The sequence below is a fragment of the Canis aureus genome, chromosome 1, assembly GCF_053574225.1.
Source record: "Canis aureus isolate CA01 chromosome 1, VMU_Caureus_v.1.0, whole genome shotgun sequence".
Classification (NCBI taxonomy): domain Eukaryota; kingdom Metazoa; phylum Chordata; class Mammalia; order Carnivora; family Canidae; genus Canis; species Canis aureus.
In genome coordinates, this window is record NC_135611.1 from 66,220,370 (window position 1) to 66,239,811 (window position 19,442).

The 19,442-nt window shown below is 33.9% G+C and overlaps 1 long non-coding RNA gene across 26 annotated transcripts in view; it reads right to left on the bottom strand.

Moving 5' to 3' along the window:
* LOC144316522 (uncharacterized) overlaps window positions 1-19,442 on the bottom strand; it is a 179,274-nt gene that overhangs the window by 40,733 nt on the left and 119,099 nt on the right. For 13 of the 26 annotated variants that reach the window (XR_013382511.1, XR_013382502.1, XR_013382522.1 and 10 more), the window contains 4 exons: window positions 18,793-18,886; window positions 13,693-14,176; window positions 11,927-12,147; window positions 3,571-10,857 (listed from right to left, as the gene is read on the bottom strand). This is a non-coding gene — a long non-coding RNA (uncharacterized LOC144316522). Of the gene's footprint in view, window positions 1-3,570; window positions 10,858-11,926; window positions 12,148-13,692; window positions 14,180-18,792; window positions 18,887-19,442 lie in introns of those variants that run through there. The other 13 variants (XR_013382491.1, XR_013382493.1, XR_013382492.1 and 10 more) reach the window with 9 other exon arrangements.

Consider the following 19,442-nt stretch of genomic DNA (forward strand, 5'->3'; position numbering starts at 1 on the left):
TGAGGTCACATGGGGCGAGCCAGAGCCCAGCTGACAGTGTGTCAAAAGGCCTCAAGCTAGCAAAAGAAAGCACTGCGAGTGCACAAAGGTCGAGCATCTTTGGAAGTGGGTAAATTGGAACAATATGATAGGCCTTGTCTAAAAACATATCCCATTTTCTAACTGCTAAAGCAGTCTGTGATCTGGATTCTCAGCAGCAGAGGAAATGAAAATGAATAAAATTAAGTTAATGTCAGAAGTGCTGGACTTGTGTTGTTGCTGCTCGGGGTGGTATTAAAAATGAAAATAACAGAAACACACGCCTAAATATATAGACAGCAGTTCCTTCAAAAACCTGAAAACTTTGGGCAAGCCCAAACAGCATGCACCTACCGTTCAATTCGTTCAATTCAATTCGGGGAGGGGAGGGGGGCGGGATCAGGACAGCATTGGATTTCACAGATAGCACCACAGACAGCTATTAAGCTCTAATTCGGTGTCACGTTTCTGCCCAGTGCTGGCTGACTACTAGCCCAATTTGCTGGCTTCACTCTCTCTGTGTTTCTTCATTGTTTCAAACCAGGCAGAGACTTATCTTAATAATGGGTCAATCCTCAGCCAAATGTGTTCAATTGAAGGCCACCATGGGAGAATGGCAGGATATTGTCTTTCCAACAGCAAGCGAATTGCAGGCAGCTTAAGGCAATATCCATTTCACTATAATGCTGGTTTATGTTACAGCCCTTTTCAAACTTCTAATTGCTCTGTATTGCTGACATTTATAGACATGCCCTATTTTAAATGAAAACACAACACTGAGGTCAGGAGGAGGTTCTGGGACAGCAGAGACCCCAGGTGAAGCCAAAGGGGGAAATTACTTTAAAACTTCTAAATGCCAAACATGTTTGAGAAAAGAAGGAAAAAAAATAAAGTCTTGGGGCAGAAAAAACATTAATCATGGCCCCATGGTATAAATTAATAATAACTATATTTAATTCTCCTATGTAAACATTCTATGGTTGGATTATATAATTTTTAAATGAAAGCAAATATTATTCATTGGGCCTGGTAAGTCTGGTAAGTCTCAGTTTATATGAAATAACTTTGAATATGATTTTTTTCTCCCAATTTCACTTTGATTTGTTAAAAGCAAATACACCAAGCTAACCAGGTTTGTCAGCTGCTTTTGGCAATCATGATATGTTATGAGTCTTTCAGATTATTCTAAAAGTCACAATGAATAAAATAATATATCACATTTATGTAGGACTTTTCACCTAGTATCTCATATGGTTTTATAAACAATAAATCATTCATTCCCAGATTGCAACCAAGGAGCCTCAAATAAAGTTCTAATAAGTAATTTCTCCCAGGTAGTTCTAGGAGAAGAAAGTCATATAAAGACTACAATCATTTTCATTTGTTTATTCCGCATTCACTCACTGAGTTATTGTCACTGATCCATATCCTGAACAAATATTTATGTCATGTCCATGTGCATTTAACACTGAGTAGATTTCAGGCTCTATAAAGAACTATTAAAGAGCTTACACTCTAGTTGGGTTCTGGTTTGTAAATCAATTGTTGAAGATCCTACTCTGAATTGCCAGAAAAAAATTCTTTTCAACATTATGCTTACTTAACTCCCTATGACTATCTTATGAGGATTAAGAAATTATATAGGAATACTCAACAGTAGTGTTTTCTTTATGTATATTATATATATTCACAGACAAAATAAAAACCACCATTTAAAATGTAAAAATCTCTATTAATTCCACTATGCAGAGAGAAATATCATTAACAATTTGGCACACAGACTTCTTGTCTGTTTTCAATTTTTCTGTGTGTGTGTAAAATATATCCACTCTTTACAAAAGTAAGATCATGATACACATGCTGATTTATAACTAACTTTTTTCAGTTATTAATATATTATGAATATTTTCCCATGTGATTAAATTTGAGGTTTTGGGATGATGAAGTCAAACATAATGACCACATGATTTTTGTTATTAATTCTACTTCAAATTGCGAAAAGACATTAAACTACAAATCGAATTCACATGAAGAAACAAAAACACAAGTAAACTACATAGGTAAATATAAGAGATAGTATAAATGTATCTTTTGTTTATAACCCCTTTTTCCCCATGGTTTTAAAAACAACTGAAAAATGGAATAATTATAAACCTAAGTTGATAAATATACAATGTTTAAATACATGACTATATAGCATTAAAAAGTGGAGAAACAGCTATACAGGAGCAAAGTTTTTAAATTACTATCAAAATTAAATTGGTATTAATCTGAACTAGATTATAATAAATTAAAATTTATGGTAACATCTAAGGCAAATCCTAGACTGATATATACTACCAAAACTGATTAAGAAATAGAAAATCTGAATAGACCTATAACAAATAAGGAGAATGAATCAGTAACCAAAAAACTTCTCACAAAAAAAAAAAAAAAAAAAAAATCATAGACAGATGGTTTCATTGGTGAATTCTGCCAAATATTTAGTTAGAGACTCAACACCAATCTTGCACAAAATCCTCCTAAAAGTAGAAGAGGAGGAAATACTGGCTAACTCATTCTACAAAGCCATAAAAATCAAAGATAACACAAGGACAAAAAAACTTTATGTTTTTAAAAGATTGTATTTATTTATTCACAAGAGACAGAGAAAGAGAGAGAGGCAGAGACATAGGTGGAGGGAGGAGAAGCAGGCTCCATGCAGGGAGCCTGATGTGGGACTGGATCCTGGGACTCCAGGGTCACGCCCTGAGCCGAAGGCAAACGCCCAACCGCTGAGCCACCCAGGGATCCCAAGGAAAGAAAACTTTAGATTAATATTCCTTATGACTATAGGTACAACAAAAACACTAGCAAACTAACCCAGCAACAACTAAAAAGGATTATGTCATATGACCATGTTGAATTTATCCTAGGAATACAAGGTTGGTTCATATATTAAAAATTAATGTGATAGGCCATATAAATAGAATAAATGTAGAAAATGCATAATCATTTCAATAGATGCATAAAAGCATTTGACAAAACCTAACACTCTTTCATAGTAAAAACACTCAATAAGCTACAAATAGAAGGGAACTTCCTCACCCTGATAAAAGGCATCCATCAAAAAACGATAGCCAAACTCATTCTTAGTGGCAAAAGACTGAAATATTTACCCCAATATCAAGAACAAGACAAGAATACCCACTCTCCCCACTTTCATTCAACATTGTATAAGATGTTCTAGCCAGGACAATTAGGAAAAAAAACAAATAAAATCATCTATATTGGAAAAAGGAAGTAAAACTATCTCTATTTGTTAATGATATAATCTTATATATTAAAAGCTCTAAAGGATTTCAGATATACAAACAAAAAAGGTTTTAAGTAATAGAATTCAACATGGTTTATTACAGGATATAAGATCATACACATAATATATTTCTATACACATCAATGAATATCCCAAAAATGAAATTAAAAAAAACAATTTCACTTAAAATAGCATCAAAAAGAATAAAACACTTAGGAATAAATAAAATAGAAGGAATTAAAACTTTATACACTGAAAACTACAGAATGCTATTAAAAGAAATTTAAAAAGATATTAAATAAATAGAGACATCTTGTGTTCTTAGATTAACAGACTTAATATTGCTAAGACTACAATGTCCCCCAAATAATTCTTCAGATTCATAGAAATCCTTTTACCAAATTCTAATTGCTTTTCTTCAAAAATGGACAAGCTGATTATAAAATTCATATAGACATGCAAGGGACCCAGAATACCCAAAATAATCTTGGTAAAGAACAAAACTGAAGAACTCACAGTTCTTAATTTCAAATCTATTATAAAGCTACAGCAAACAAAAAAAAGTGTGACAATGATTGGCATAAGGCTAGACAACAGGAACAGAATTGAGGGTGCAGAAATAAACCCTGATGTCTATGGCTAACTGATTTGCCATGGGAATGTCAAAATTATTTAATGGGGGAAAAGAATAGTCTTTTCAACAAATGGTGCTGTAATAATGGCATGTCCCCATGCAAAGGAATAGATTTGGACCTGTATCTCCATCACATACAAAAATTAACTCAAGATCTAAGTATAAGAGCTAAAACTATAAAACTTCTATAATAAAATATAGATAAAAATCTCTGCAACCTTGGATTAGTAAATGGGTTCTGAGATATGACACCAAAAAATTTTAAAAATGCAAGCAACCAAACATAAGATAGATAAATTAGATTTAATCAAAATTAAAAACTCTTTGTATTAAAGAATATAATGAGGAAGTAAAAGCACAACCCACAAATTAGGAGGCTATGCTTGCAAATTACATATCCAAAAAGATTTAGTAATCAGAGTATATACCAGCCAAAATATAAGTATTCCAGTCAAGAAATGGACAAAAGACATGAATAAACATTTCTCCAAAGAAGACATACAAATGACTAACAGACATATGAAAAAATGTCATTATTCATTATCAGGGAAATACAAATCAAAACCATAATGAGATACCACCTCACACCAGTCAGAATGACTGAAATTAACAAGTCCGGAAACAACAGATGTTGGTGAGGATGTGGAGAAAGAGGAACCCTTTTACACTACTGGTGGGAATGCAAGCTAGTGCAGCTACTCTGGAAAATAGTATAGAGGTTCCTCAAAAAAAGTTCAAAATAGAACTACCCTACAACCCAGCAATTGCACTACTGGGTATACATGGAAAGGACACAAAAATAGTGACTTAAAAGAACACATGCACCCCAATGTCTATAGCAGTAATGACCACAATAGCCAAACTATGGAAAGAGCCCAGATGTCCATCAACTGATGAATAAAGAAGTGGAACAATGAAATATTAGCCATCAAAAAGAATGAAACCTTGTTATTTGCAATGATGTGGGTATAACTAAAGGACATAATGCTAAGCAAAATAAGTCAGTCCAAGAAAGACAAACACCATATGATTTCACTCATGTGGAATTTAAGAAACAAAAGAAATATGAACACAGGGGAAGGGGAGGAAAAATAAAATAAGATAAAATTAGAGAGGGAGGCAAACCATAAAAGAATCTTAACTATAGGAAATAAACTGAAGGTTGCTGGACGGGAAGTGAAGAGGAAGATGGGTGATTGAGTGATGGGGATTAAGGAGGGCACTTGATGTAATGAGCACTGCGTGTTATATGCAACTGATGAATCACTAAATTCTACTCGTGAAGCCAATACTACACTATATATTAACTAACTTGAATTTAAATAAAATCTAAAAAAAAAAGAGAAATGCAATACTGATATACGCCACAATATGGATGAACCTTAAAAATAGTATTTGTTAATTGAAAGAAACCAGACACAACAGGACACATACTACATAATTAAATTTATATAAAGTGTTCAAAATAGTCAAATCCATTTGGGTCAGAGAGTAGATTAGTGATTGTCAGGGCCTGGGGTAAGAGAGGATGGGCAGTGACTGCTAACAGGTACAGGGTTTCTTTTTAGAGAGATGAAAATATTCTGGGATTATATGGTGGTGATGGTTGTACAACTCTGTAAATATTCTAAAAGACAACGAATTGTACACTTTAAAGCAATGAATTTGATGGTATATGAATTAAATCTCAAATTTTAAAAATTGGGCCTGGAAGATTTTAGCAAACATGTTAGAAGTACATGGCTAATTGAAATGAGAAAGTAATGAAGTGGGGAAATGCTGGAAATAACAGAAAAACAGAAGAAAATGCATGAAATAATATATTTTATAAAGAGATCACAGATAATAATGAGGTAACACAATCAAGTCAACGAAAAATGAGGCCCACTCACTTTTCAGTGCATTTCATCTACTTAAAGAATGTACCTAATAGGGTATCTATTTGTGTATGTCTGAACATTAGCAAAACATAAGGCAGGAATAGCCATCTTTTTTTGAAATCCAGATAATCCTAGAAATATAATCCATTGACTTTGATTTTACTTCTGATTGTGCTTAGGATTTTTCTCTATATAAGTAATAAAGTGATAACTTGGGAATATCAAAGAATCAGTTGTTTAATCAATAAATTAACTATCGAGTATGTATTAGCAAAATGATACAGGCACAACATTCTAAATAGTTTTACAATTTGCTCCTCAATCTAGTCTAAAATCTCCGATCAGGGCAAGGAACTCCCTTATATCTAAGTAACTTCACCACAGGACGCAAAATAATTTCCCTATTTTGAGAACTTAAGGCCACCTGTGTCCATAGTTATTATACATTAGGCACATTTTACATTCATAGACATCCTCCATCCTTCCATCCTTCCATCCTCTTTGTCTCTCCCCTTAAAATGTGTTTACGTTCTTGAATGGTGAGTATATATACATTTCCATTAGATTTGAGATTCTCTGTTGCCAGAAATATACATCATTCATTTCTGTTTCTGTTGTACTTGAAATAACCTACAGTAAAGTTTAATATACAGCAGTTTCTTAGTACACTTTAAATGTAAGGAGAAGAAGGGCAGGAGCGAGGAGAGGGAAGGACAAGGAGAAGGAGTGGAGGGAAAGGAAAGACAGGAGGAAGGAAAGGAAGCTCAGTTGACTCACAGAGTGAGTAGCATATTGGGGTCCCTACTCTCTGGAGCACTTAGAGTAGCCGTTCTCAAACCTATCAGACCCAATGCCCCTTTAAGAAATATTTAATAATGTCCCCCTTTTTATCCTGAAACGTAATTCATGGATAATATTATTTATTTAAATGTGTGTTCAGGAAAACATAATATGAAATTTTATTTTTAACATAATAACAAAGAATATAGAGTTCAAAATACAAATGCTCAGATGCGACTAAAGACAAAATGAGACCATCAGATGCTTCACTTATGTGTAACAAATAAGCTTGCATTTAAAAGAACTAGGACGATCAAAAGTCATTCTGTAAAAAAAAAAAAAAAAAAAAAAAATGAAATGTTAATGGTATTGGTGAAGTTAGAACAGATTTAAGAAAAGTATTAACAAACTAGACTTTTCATTTATGATGAAAGAAAGAAGAAAACATTAAATAGGTAAGAACAAATTATACCTTGTCAAAATAGAAGAAAAAAGTAAGTACAATATACTTTTGTCAACTTACTGCTGGTAAAATGTTTGCTTGGTTTTGTTAGTTTCACTATTTGCTTCATTATTTAAAAAAATGTTGCCACAGGACATTGATGAATTTTCAAATGTGAGAAAAATGATAAAACTCAATTTCCAATATTCCACCAAATGTTTTCATTTTTTCCTTGTATTTCTCATTTTTAAAAAATCCTCTAAGTAAATGTGTGCATGTGTATATGTGTGTGTTTATTAGAATTCCCATGACTGTGAGAGAAACAAAAAAAGACTAATAAAGGGTATGTGGTATAGGTAACTTAAATACCAAAGTGGCACTGTTACTGATGATGTGACTTTCCAAAACGATTTTTTAAATCTTATTTCAATTAAAATCTTATAATTACTGGAAAATTCAGTGTATATAAAAAACTCCAAATGTTTATATTCATATATTAAATGATTGCACTGAGGCTCACATATTTACAAATTGTTTTTTCACTTATGTGTTTGTTTGATAGAATATTCAAAAGTCAGACAGGATAGAAGCCAATTCTCTATAGTGTGGGATTGCCCCACTCAATGCATAACATCAAGCATCCGTCTCCTGCCAAATAAATGTAAATAGCAATAAATATAAAGATGTGGTTTGTATTTGCTTGTCTGCTTCTTAAGGAGATCAATGAAATATGACTCTGGAGACATAGTTTCTACCATGAATTGATTTGGAACATATTAATATTACTGATGTCTCAGATTAAAATTAAAACCTTATTAAGTTAAAGAAAAAACCTTATTAAGTTAAAAGGACTTAAATGCAGATTTTTAAAATTAATAATTTGCTGTTATTAAGGAGTAGCTAAAGAAGGATAGTTGCCTACCAATATTGATTTAATTATTTTTTTTTTTTTGTAATCAGTTCTGGCATTGGCAGTTTATAAATCTTTCTATTGACAACTTTTAAAAACAATGGAAATCCCAAAAGGCTGCATTTCTCCTTGAATCAAATTATCCAGGGTAAAAAATAGACTAAGGTAAAATTTCTTCCTGCAGCTATTGCCCTTGTTTTCAAAATTATTTGAAAGGGAAATAAAATCCATAGCATACAATTATGATTTCCCAGTGTACTTTGAAATATTGGAGGAGATTGAAGCCCACAATATGCAAATTTACCCTATTTTGGAAAAGACAATATTATTAGTTCTGTTCTTAATATTGACAGGGAAGTCTCAATCCTTTTTCTGTCAGCATCTTAATAGAAAAATCTGTCAAAAATAAATGTACAAAATAACTTCTTGTTTTCTAGCAAGATCTGCCATTTAAATCAACATCAAGAAACCGTAGAAGGATAATCTCGTATTGATTTATATTCAAACCGTGACATAATAAAGGAGCAAGGATGTGAAGGGAATCTGAATCAGTATAAAATATAATTTAGTGCGGAGATGGAGCCTAGAGCAAATGGCTCCAACAACTTTTTGAAGTAATGTAAATATTTCAAATTGCTATTGTAGTGATGCTTATGTCACTATACACATTTGGAAAAACCACAGGACTGCATATCTAAAAAGGATGAGTTTTATTGTGTACAATTATAACTTTTAAAAAATGATTTGGAGAAAGATGTAGCTGCTAGTGTTTGCTCAATGACTCAATGCTATGAGGGTCAGTATTATGGTTTATTTTTCAAATATTATTTTTTAAGATTTTTTCATTCATCCATGAGAGACACACAGGCAGAAGCAGAGACACAGGCAGTGGGAGAAGCGGGCTCCCTGCAAGGAGCCCAATGTGGGACTCGATCCCAGGACCCCGGTTTCATGCCCTGAGCAGAAGGCAGATGCTCAACCACTGAGCCACCCAGGCATCCCAAAATATTATTTTTCAATAAAAGTTTTGTACAACTTCTGAAACACAGCTAAAGCACTGCTTCTAGAGAAATATATAGCCCCAAGTGTGTCCATTTTAGAAGAATACTGAAAATTAATAAGCCAACAATTTCTCTCAGGAGATTAGAAAAATAGCAGCAAAACAAATGCAAAAATAATAGAAGGAAATAATAAAGGAGAAATCAGTCAAAAGAATCAGCAAAGTCAAAATCTGGTTTCTTTGAAAACATTAAAACTGATAAACTTCCACTGAGATTAATTAAAAAATAAAAGAAACAAATAACTATTATCAGATTTTCCAGATATAATGAATAAGTTTAAGGCAACAATTTTGAAAATTTATATGAAATGGACAAATTCCTAGGTAATACAGCCTATAAAAACTGACAGAAGAAGAAATAGAAAAGCTGAAAAGGCCTAAAGCAATCGTTAATAATTGTTAGTAAATCATCAGTGAAGTATTTGAATCTTTAAATGAAAACCTTCCCACAGAGAGAACTCCGGGCTCATACAGGCAAAATTATACCAAGAAAAATGAATTCTTGTGGAGATTAACTAAAGTTGGAATACCAGCTCCATCAGTTAGGAAAGGCAGTTCATAACTAAGTTATTGACAACAAACAACCTCAGAAATCTCATAGAAGATCATTTTATATATACCATATATGTATGTACATAAAATATTTATTCCTATGTATACATGCTATGTTTACTGCATAGAGATAATATAAACGTATATTATACTATAATATAATAAAATACAAACCACATAAATATCAATATAATATATAATATTCTCAATATTATATATGCCATTCAAGTACTATACAAATAGTATTATATTGTGGTATAAATTCTTCTTAGTCTTAACAGTCATAAACTAAAGAAATACAGGTGGGTTTAAAACTGTTAAGATAATCGAGATGTACAAGGATATTCAGCAAAAACTCCTTGTGTGAAATAAAATAACCTAGAACTATAATAATTAGATCGAATATTTTATGGTATTCACATACAGTGCATTAAAGAACAGAGTCTAAATTTTTCCAGTCTTTTGAACTTTGTAGGATTTTGTTTAAAGCCTAATATATATATCATATTTACAAATGTTTCATGCATGTTTATCATATTTAGAAGAATGGCCACACTGGAGGGCATGAAAGTGGCATTCCCAACATTATCTCAAAAGGGCCCAGGAATACAGTTTGCAAATGTAGGGGAGTCAACCTCCAAAGAGGCAACCTTCAACTAATACGAGACAGGAGATGGGATAGAGGGAGAACTAAAAGCCAGCTGACCCTTTCTTCCATCACAAGGCGTGGTTTCCTATAAGGATTTTCTGGAGAAGTCTCACGCACCAAGCAACCAGGTACCTCTTTATATTCACAAAACAGGAGGCAGCTCAGTGACGTAGTACCTTAGCCTCATTCTTTCTTATCTCAGGTCCATATTCTTTCATGTTGTTGACCTGGAATTTCACCTCCCAGTAAAATACTAGTTCTTTAGTCTCAGGCTTTTATACCTGGGAATCCCAACACAGGCAAAAGAAATCAATGAAATTGAGTTTAGACAAATAAGGTAGTATACTAGTTGATAAGATTTGCGGAACATCTCTGATGGGAACAGAGATTGAGTTGGACTTAGAAGGGAATGGGCATAATTTCTATTGTTTGAAAATAGAAAGTTGATATGAAGGAAATAGAAAACAATTTCAATTAGAAGAAATAGCATTACCAGAACAGTAGGAGGCGATATTACAGATATTACAGAGACAAAGTGTAGAATTCATTTCAAGGGGGTGGTTCCAGGTAGTAAATATTGGGTCATTCAAATCTGATGTTTTGTAGACAAAAACACTTTTGACTGGAGAAGAAAAGCCTGTAAGTTACAGAGAACATAATTAATCATCATTAGCCAGCACAAGTCACCTGGTCAAGCCTAACTTCAATCATGCAGGGAAATATAATCTTTTTCCAATGAGGAAAAAAATACTGAGGAACAATAACATAGTTTAACACAGTAGGCACTCAACAAAATTTCCCTCTCCTCCTTCACTTAATATCCACTCAGCAGAAACTCAGATGACATATAGCCTGCCTTGTTTTCATAATTTTTCACTATCTAAAGGGAACCAAGAAAGGAAACCAAACAATATCATGAGTCATATACTCCTATACTAGTCTTTGACTGATGAAAACTTCATCTTTATTCTTAGCCATTCCTTTCAGTTCTAACAACAGGCATATAACTATTGTGTGGCCAAGACTGTCTCCCAGCATTGTTTCTCTCCTTCATCAGTTTTATTGTAGAATTCTTGTCACAGGAACACTTATACCCTTAATTTCTAATCTCCTTTGCAACTAGATGTGTCCTTATACTCAATTATGTGCCAGTAGGTTGTAAGTAGAAATAACATGTGCAATTTTTGAGTAACTTCCATAAAGATAAAATCATTTTTCCTGGATAGGGCAATTTGAAGAACTGCCAGGGCACTTGTTGGAAGTCATGAACATACAAGTCAAAGAAAGACCACACCCACTAGTTCAATCACCCAACTACCCTTGATCTCTATGTGTAAGAGAAACAAGCTATTTCTTCTGGCCAGTGTTGTTGGTGTGTCTTTGTTACAGTAGTTTGGTTTATGCCCTAATTAATATTCGGCTGTTAAATTTTGTTCTGTCCTTAGTCAAGCCCCACATCTTTACTCACTGTTTCAAAATTTTGTCTGAACCAAGTTCACAGTAGGGTCTGTGGGGTAGGTCCAGAGGTGACTGTCATAATTTTAAGACCCTTCCAGTTCCCTCTAAACACTCAACAAAACTTTTTCCTCTTGGACTTCTCATTAATTGCCTGCCTGCAGACTGAGAATATTCTCTAATTTTAAATTCATTTGCAGGGCAGATTAAAAGGCTAAATTCAATTAAAATTCAAATTTTTCTCTGCTCACATTACAAGATCTACCATTTTGCTGAGTTATTTCCTTCTCTTCATTCAAATGCAATACTGTTGGGGTGCCAGGGTGGCTCAGCCAGTTAAGCATCTATTTTCAGCTTGGGTCACAATCCTAGAATCCTAGGATTCATGGAGCCTCACATCAGGCTCCCTCCTCAGCGGGGAATTTGCTTCTCTCTCTCCTGCTGCCCCTCTCACTGCTTGCAGTCTCTCTCTCTAATATAAATAAATAAATAAATAAATAAATAAATAAATAAATAAACTTTTTTAAAAAAAATAATAAATGCAATACTGTTAATTCTCATCATAGGAAGTTATTTGCCAGAATTTTATTGATGTAGCTTTATTTAACCAAAATATCTTAAACAGATAATTTAAAAAGTTAATAAGACAAAATAAAATTAAATCAGTATGTATGACCCTTAAACAATGTGGGGATTAGGAGTGCCAAACCCCTATACAGTCAGAAATTCATGTATAACTTTTGACTCCTCCAAAACTTAACTACTAATAGCCTACTGTTGACTGGAAGCTTTATTAATAACACAAATAGTTGATTAACACATATATATTATATATTGTAGTCTTACAATAAACTAAGCTAGAGAAAAAAGTGTTATTAAGAAAATCATAAGGAAGAAAAAATATATTTACAATACCATACTGTAAAAAAATCCTTGTATGCCTGTGCCAATCAAAACAGTGTTGAGCACTCGAGGGTCAACTGTAATTGAAATTAAAATTGCTCTTTTGTCAGTAAGTGTACATTTACACATTTATACAATATCTCAAACAGACAAAAACAAAAAAATGCAGGGATAGTTTCTTTGAGGAGTAGAAGGGCATTTTCCCCCAAAGATTTTAATAGTTGTCCTATTTATTACCTGATAATGTTTAATGGAATTTGCAATAGGAAGGTAGTGTTTCTGTTTACCTAATATTTAGAATCAGATAATCTCTGTGGATGATTGGACAATAATCTATTTTATTTTTATTGTCCCTGTAAAACATTGTGTTCTCCAATGTTTCTTAACTCTCTACTTGAAAGTGTTAATGAAAACATGCCCTTGCCTACAATTGTTTTGTAAAATGTTTATTGTTCCTATGACACAGACAGCCTTTCTGAATCACCAACAGTTCATTCCTTGTCCTAAATTTGGATGAAGTCTTAAAGATGCTTGAAGTATCTATATGTGCCTCATCTGCCTTCCTTTCATCCTTTCAGAATTCCCTTTAGACTGCTCTCAAGCAACTACTATTACATTTCTCATACCGGCCTCCACAACCGGGCCATGAGCTTCCTAGGCTCACGGACTACATTTCTTCCGTCTTTGTATCAATGTCTGTTAGTCAGGTCTTCAATTATCAGGTACTGCATAGTCACGCATGAATGGATGAATGGATAGAAATGTAAATGAATGGAGGAATAAATACCCATGCACCAGGAGAATCTCAAATAAAAATTTTCCTCTAAATAAGGACAAATAAAAGTGTTAACTGTAATCGAAATTTATCTTTTGTAAATACACATTTCCTAAAATCACTTACCTTATTATTTTTAAAAGGTTTTATTTATTTATTCGAGAGAGTGTGTGTACATGTGTGTGCAAGTGGGAGGTAGGAGCAGAGGGAGAGGAAGAAGCAGACTCTCTGCTGAGCAGGGAGCCCTACTTGGGGCTCGATCCCAGAACCCTGAGATCATGACCTGAGCTGAAGGCAGACACTTAACATACTGAGCCACCCAGGAGCCCTGTTACTTACCTTTTTACTGACATAAGATATTAGCCAGGTCTTTACTTGGTAAGAACTAAATTTGGCTGTTAACCTCAAAGTGCAGGTAAGGATAACATTAAAGCAAATAAAAATGGAAAGCAGAGACTGAACCTCATTAATCCATTTTTCCCCCTGGAAGGAGAATGTGAGAATAAAAACTGCTGGGTGGAGGAGTCCATGGGAAACATCTGCCAGTAGTGTTTCAAAGAGTGAAGAAGACACTTATTGTGTGTGCTATTGCCAAAGCCCCCCAAAACACATCAATAGAGGGCTGTTTGTTTTTTCTATAGTCAATAGATCAAAAGCCTGAGCAGCAGTGCGATCTGCTCTTTGTAAGGAGAAAAGGTCTATCCAGAGAACTGGGGGGACACATCTGGAAATATCTGTCGATGAAGCCGCTTGAAAAATCACCATGTAGCAGCAATAGGAGAAACATCTGTGCAGCGTGAAGCAGACCGGCCAAGGAAGGGAGCTGCTGGGAAGAGAACCACATAATCAAGACACAAGATTTGGGTGGAGACAGGCACCCCTTGAATGACAAAGCTTCCCAGATCACATTTTTAGCCACATGTAATCAATAAGGACAGTTTTCCCTTCCAAGGAATTTAGATTAACAGCACCTGCTCCAGGCATACCAGGACAAAGGCAGAGCACAGTATGTTAAGGTAATTTCTCAGGGAGATCACCAAATGTCATCGAAGAGCAAAATCTGCGTGCTCTGTGTTCACTGTGAAGCTCTAAGTACTAATGTATTATTTTTAAATCATGCATTGCAGCAGCTCACAAACATGAATTTTAACCCAAAATACCTTAAACACAGTTTTCTTACACAACTTTCTTACACTTTTCAATCAAAAGTTTGAAATATTATTTGTTATCAAACTAACATGAATTCTACAATTTTCTTAAAACGAGGTTTTCTTTTGTTACATTTTGAGCTAATGCCATCATGCTAGTTCTGAAAAATAAATATGCAAGTAGTGAATATTCAGTTACGTTTCCTTTAAAATACAAATTCTTTAAGTCATTTTCTATTCCTAATGGGACAGCTCTGATTTTTTTGATAAATTAAATCAACTCGGCTATTTAATTAAAAGATAAAGTTAGAGTCTTCATTTATATCTACAGTTTTAAAATACATACAGCTGTGAAACTAGATTAAAAGTACATTCAGTGTTTTTGTTATTTATGAAATTTGGCCTGCAAACATGGTTCTCAATATTGGTATTAATTAACAAGTTGTCACTTTTTATTAGGCTGGAATTGTTTAATGCTTTCATTGCATCTTAATCCTGTGTTTACGCTACAAAGTGCAATGTGGAGGAAATCATATAGCTATTTCAGACCAAAATATATTTGCTGTTAAGGAAAACATCAGGGAATTTTGTCAGAATCAAACACCTTGGCTTTCCCCATTGAATCATTTCACTAGAATACTGCCTAATTCTTTTAATTTTTTTCAATCCATGTTGCCAGAATTTTAAAAGAAAAAAGATATCTTTCACCTATCAAGAAATAGCATGTCTTACACATATAATTTATAAATTAACTTTATTCTTTGGCTCATTTTATCCTTCTGCACCCTTGTATTAAGGTGTTACTAATCTTATTTATGAAAAACAAAAGTGAAGTTCTGAAGAGTGATTTCACTTGCCTCACGTTGCATAACTGATAAATGCAAAACTAATATTTGAACCCAGGTATTCCGATTATAAGTCCAATACTTTTTTTCTAAGCATTTCTGAAGAACTTGAAAAAGCTATTAAACACTTATAGTCTCTAGCATAAGCTCTGCAGTGATTTATGTTATTTAAATTAGTATTCGTCAAAATCTTGTGAAGTAGCAATTATCTTCTTTATTTTAGCAGGATAGTTCTAGAGAGAATAAGTAATTTGCCTAAAATGACACAACTGATAGGTCGCAGAGCTTCCATTCAAATATCAGCCTGACAGATTATCCTTGATCTTTGCTACTCAGTCTGGGGTCTTCAGACAAGTAGCATGGGTACCACCTGGAAACTTGGCAGATGCAGAGAATTCTGGATGCATTCAAACTGATGAGCATTTTTCACAAGACCCCCAGAAGACTCACAAGCAGATAAATGTTTGAAAAACACTGCTCTATAGTCTGATATCAATATTTAATTTATTAAAGAGCATAGCAGAACACAAAGAGCCCACCTGCTTGTATCTAGCCATCCCTTCTAGACTCCTAGAAGGGTAAAGTCTAAAACCCTACCCAGCAGTGACCATGTATTAGTAATTGCCTAATACATGTTTGCTTCTTTGGTTAATTGGATATATAAAACAAGGATTTGGCCAACATTTTTTATAAGTAAGATGTTTTTTGTGTTTGTTGCATGTATCAGGGGATGTTAGGCAGGGAGTAGGTTATTTTACTTCTGCTGTGCCTGTGACTAAACAAAATATAAAACTATCTTAATAAAATGTGATTTTTTTTTCAAAATATTGTCTAGATAGCTTAGGTATTTTTTTTAAAGATTTTATTTATTCATGAGAGACCCAGAGAGAGAGGCAGAGACCCAAGCAGAGGGAGAAGCAGGCTCCCTGTGGGGAGCCCGATGTGGGACTCAATCCCAGGACCCCAGGATCTGACCTGAGTCAAAGGCAGACACTCAATGGCTGAGCCACCCAGGTACCCCAATAGCTTAGGTATTTTTAAATTGGGTTTGCTTCTTATGTTTTTGGAAAATAACATTTATGATGGGAACTGAAGAGCTGCTCTAATATATGGCTATGGCAGCATTTATATCCTGCTATGAACAGCATAGAGAGGAAGGGATATATTCAGGAGACTTAGAATCTCTGTGAAGAGACACAGAGCTACAGACTTGGAGAAAGGAGGTAAGACTGACAATGGGAAGGAGTGACAATAATACAGGCTACTCTAGTGGTTTGGGTCTTGGAGACTACATGACAGAGGGATAAGCAGAATAAAAAATAGATGGAGATTAAGACTCAAGAAAGTTTGGAAGGTGTACTAAGAAAAGGAGAAACAATATTATGTTATGAATATTATATCTTCATATTAATAGTTACACTATTAATATAATGTACAAGGTATAGCATAGAACTATAATTATATATTAACATGATATGATATATGTTGATATTATGTTATCAATAATTATATTTTTTGGAGTTAAAAGATGAGAAAAGAAATTCACACCTATTAGCTTACCACGTGCTAGAAACTATGCAAGGTGCTTTTATGTATTAGATTGTTTAAATTTTACAATAATGTAGAGAGTGTTTCATTTTTCAGAGGAGGTAATGGAGACTCAAAGAGTTGAACCAATTTGTCTAAATCAAAATTTAACTCCTGCTATTTCCACTGTTCCAATCCTGCCTGAGATTCATAATCATCCAATGGGCTTTTAAAATTTTAAAGATCTGAGCTCTTCATCCATAAATTTCATTAATATCTACAAATTTGTTTAAAATTCTGCAAATGTTTATAATGCATAAAGTTGAAGAACATTGCATTATATAATCCTTCCTTTGATCCATTGTGTGCAAAGCACTATACTGGACAATTAGGAAAGAAAAATTAGACATCTTATCCTCAAAGAGCATTCAGTCTACTTGGTTCAACAAGTCAGTTCCGAAAACAGCACAATATATAGGAAAATGATATAATTCCAATGTTATTCCTTCAACCTCCCAGTGAAGATTGCTATTTTACTGGTCTGTGAGTAAAAACAACTCATAGATAACCATAAAACAAATTCTCCCTTTACCTATACAAATTCACGGTAAACCCATTTTCTTTACACCCACTTCAGAATAATTTTGTCTCTTCACTTACCTCTCCATAGGCACCAAATATTTTAAATTATTTCTTCATAAAGTTTTTTTTTGACTTTTTCTTATTTACCATGCCCACTGACTTTGTTTCAGTCGAAGTCATCATTACATTATGCCTAATTATTAGGCATTGTTTGCTTTTACCACTTAGTTTCTGCCTGCCATATTAGATGTCAGCAAGAATATGGAGTAAGCAAAGGTCTCATATATTTTTTAATGGAAATTGTGAAGAGCTATGTAAATTTCTAATAAAACTAAACACACATCTACCTTATGACCCAGCAATTTCACTATTGGATATTTTTCTCAGGATGGAAAAAAGCATATAGGAATATTCATAGAATCTTTTATTCCTAATAGCCTCAAACTAGAAACACCCACATGTTCATCAATAGACAAAAAGATAAACTATAGAAAATTCCTACTCAGCCATAAAATTTAGCATACTAAATTAAAGAAAAAGCAAAACTGATCTATGGTGAAGAAATATCAGAATATGGGTTGCCTCTGAGGCAGTAGTTAGAGAAACCAACCAACAGCAGAAACAAGATAACTTTTTAGAGTGATAGTAATGTTACATATCTTGATAGAAGTCTGTTTTATAAATGTACGTGCAGTTGACACATTTAATGGTATATTTAAGATTTGAGCACTTATTTTATATCAATTTTACTTTTAAAAATAACAGTAAATAAACTTTGAACCCACTTTACTGATATACATGATGAAATGTTTAGGGGTGAAGTATATTGATGTCTGCAACTTACTTTGAAATGAATTAATAAATGAGATGAATTGACTTGTAGAAAGAGGTATATATAGATGGACATGCGATAAAGCAAATATGCTAAAATGTTAACTGTAAAATTTAGGTGGTAGTATATAAATGTTCACGGTACAATTATTCAACTTCTGTGCTTTGGAAAGGTTTTATAATACAACGTTAGTGGAGAAAAGGGACATGGCTTCTCATTACTTCCCAATATACACACTCTGTTCTAGTAAGTGCAACTGGCTTCTACTTGACCATCCTCATTCCTCTCACCTCTGTAACCTTTCATCTATGAACCCCCTTTTTTCATACTCAAACCCAACCATACTCAAGCTAAAGGATAGCCTCTTCCTCAAAATTGATGACTAATTCCATCGAAAGTGGTATCTCCCTCTTACAATGAAGCTTAGTTAACTTGATGGTTTTCACTTGTCCTTGATTGCAGAGTGCAGTGATGTAGCATAGGCCATGCTCTAGAGAAAAAGCACCTTGATTTAATGTCAGCTCCAGAACTTAGTCATCCAAGAGTCTTCGGCTTGAGATTTCTCATATGTAAAACCAGAAAACTCCCTTAGATGATTCCTGTAGGGAATAGACACATCACTGTTAATGTCTTCCGCCTGACACATAGAGCCCAATCAATGTTAATAATTACCTCTTTGATACTTATACTAATAGCTTACAGTACATCTTAAATCCTATAAATTCACAGCACAGGTTGACAGACATTGTTTCCCTGCCTTCTTCTGCAAAAATATATCAGGTTGGCAAACATAAAGTAGCCACTGAGAAACTATTTCTTTAATGAATGAATGAGGAAATAAGTGATTTAGTGTGTTTTACTTGTGTGCTATGCTCTCTGACTCTTGTCCAGAAATATAGCCTAAACTAATCTCTTCCAAGTGGGGTATAGCAACATTACTTACAAATAAAAGACTATGATTGTTAATCTAACGCATGCTCTCCACTGTTGTTTTTTTTTTTTTAAGATTTTATTTATTTATTCATGAGAGACAGAGAGAGAGAGAGAGAGAGAGGCAGAGACATGGGCAGAGGGAGAAGTAGGCTCCATGCAGGGAGCCCAACGTGAGACTCGATCCCAGGCCCTGGACTGAAGGCGGCACTAAACCGCTGAGCC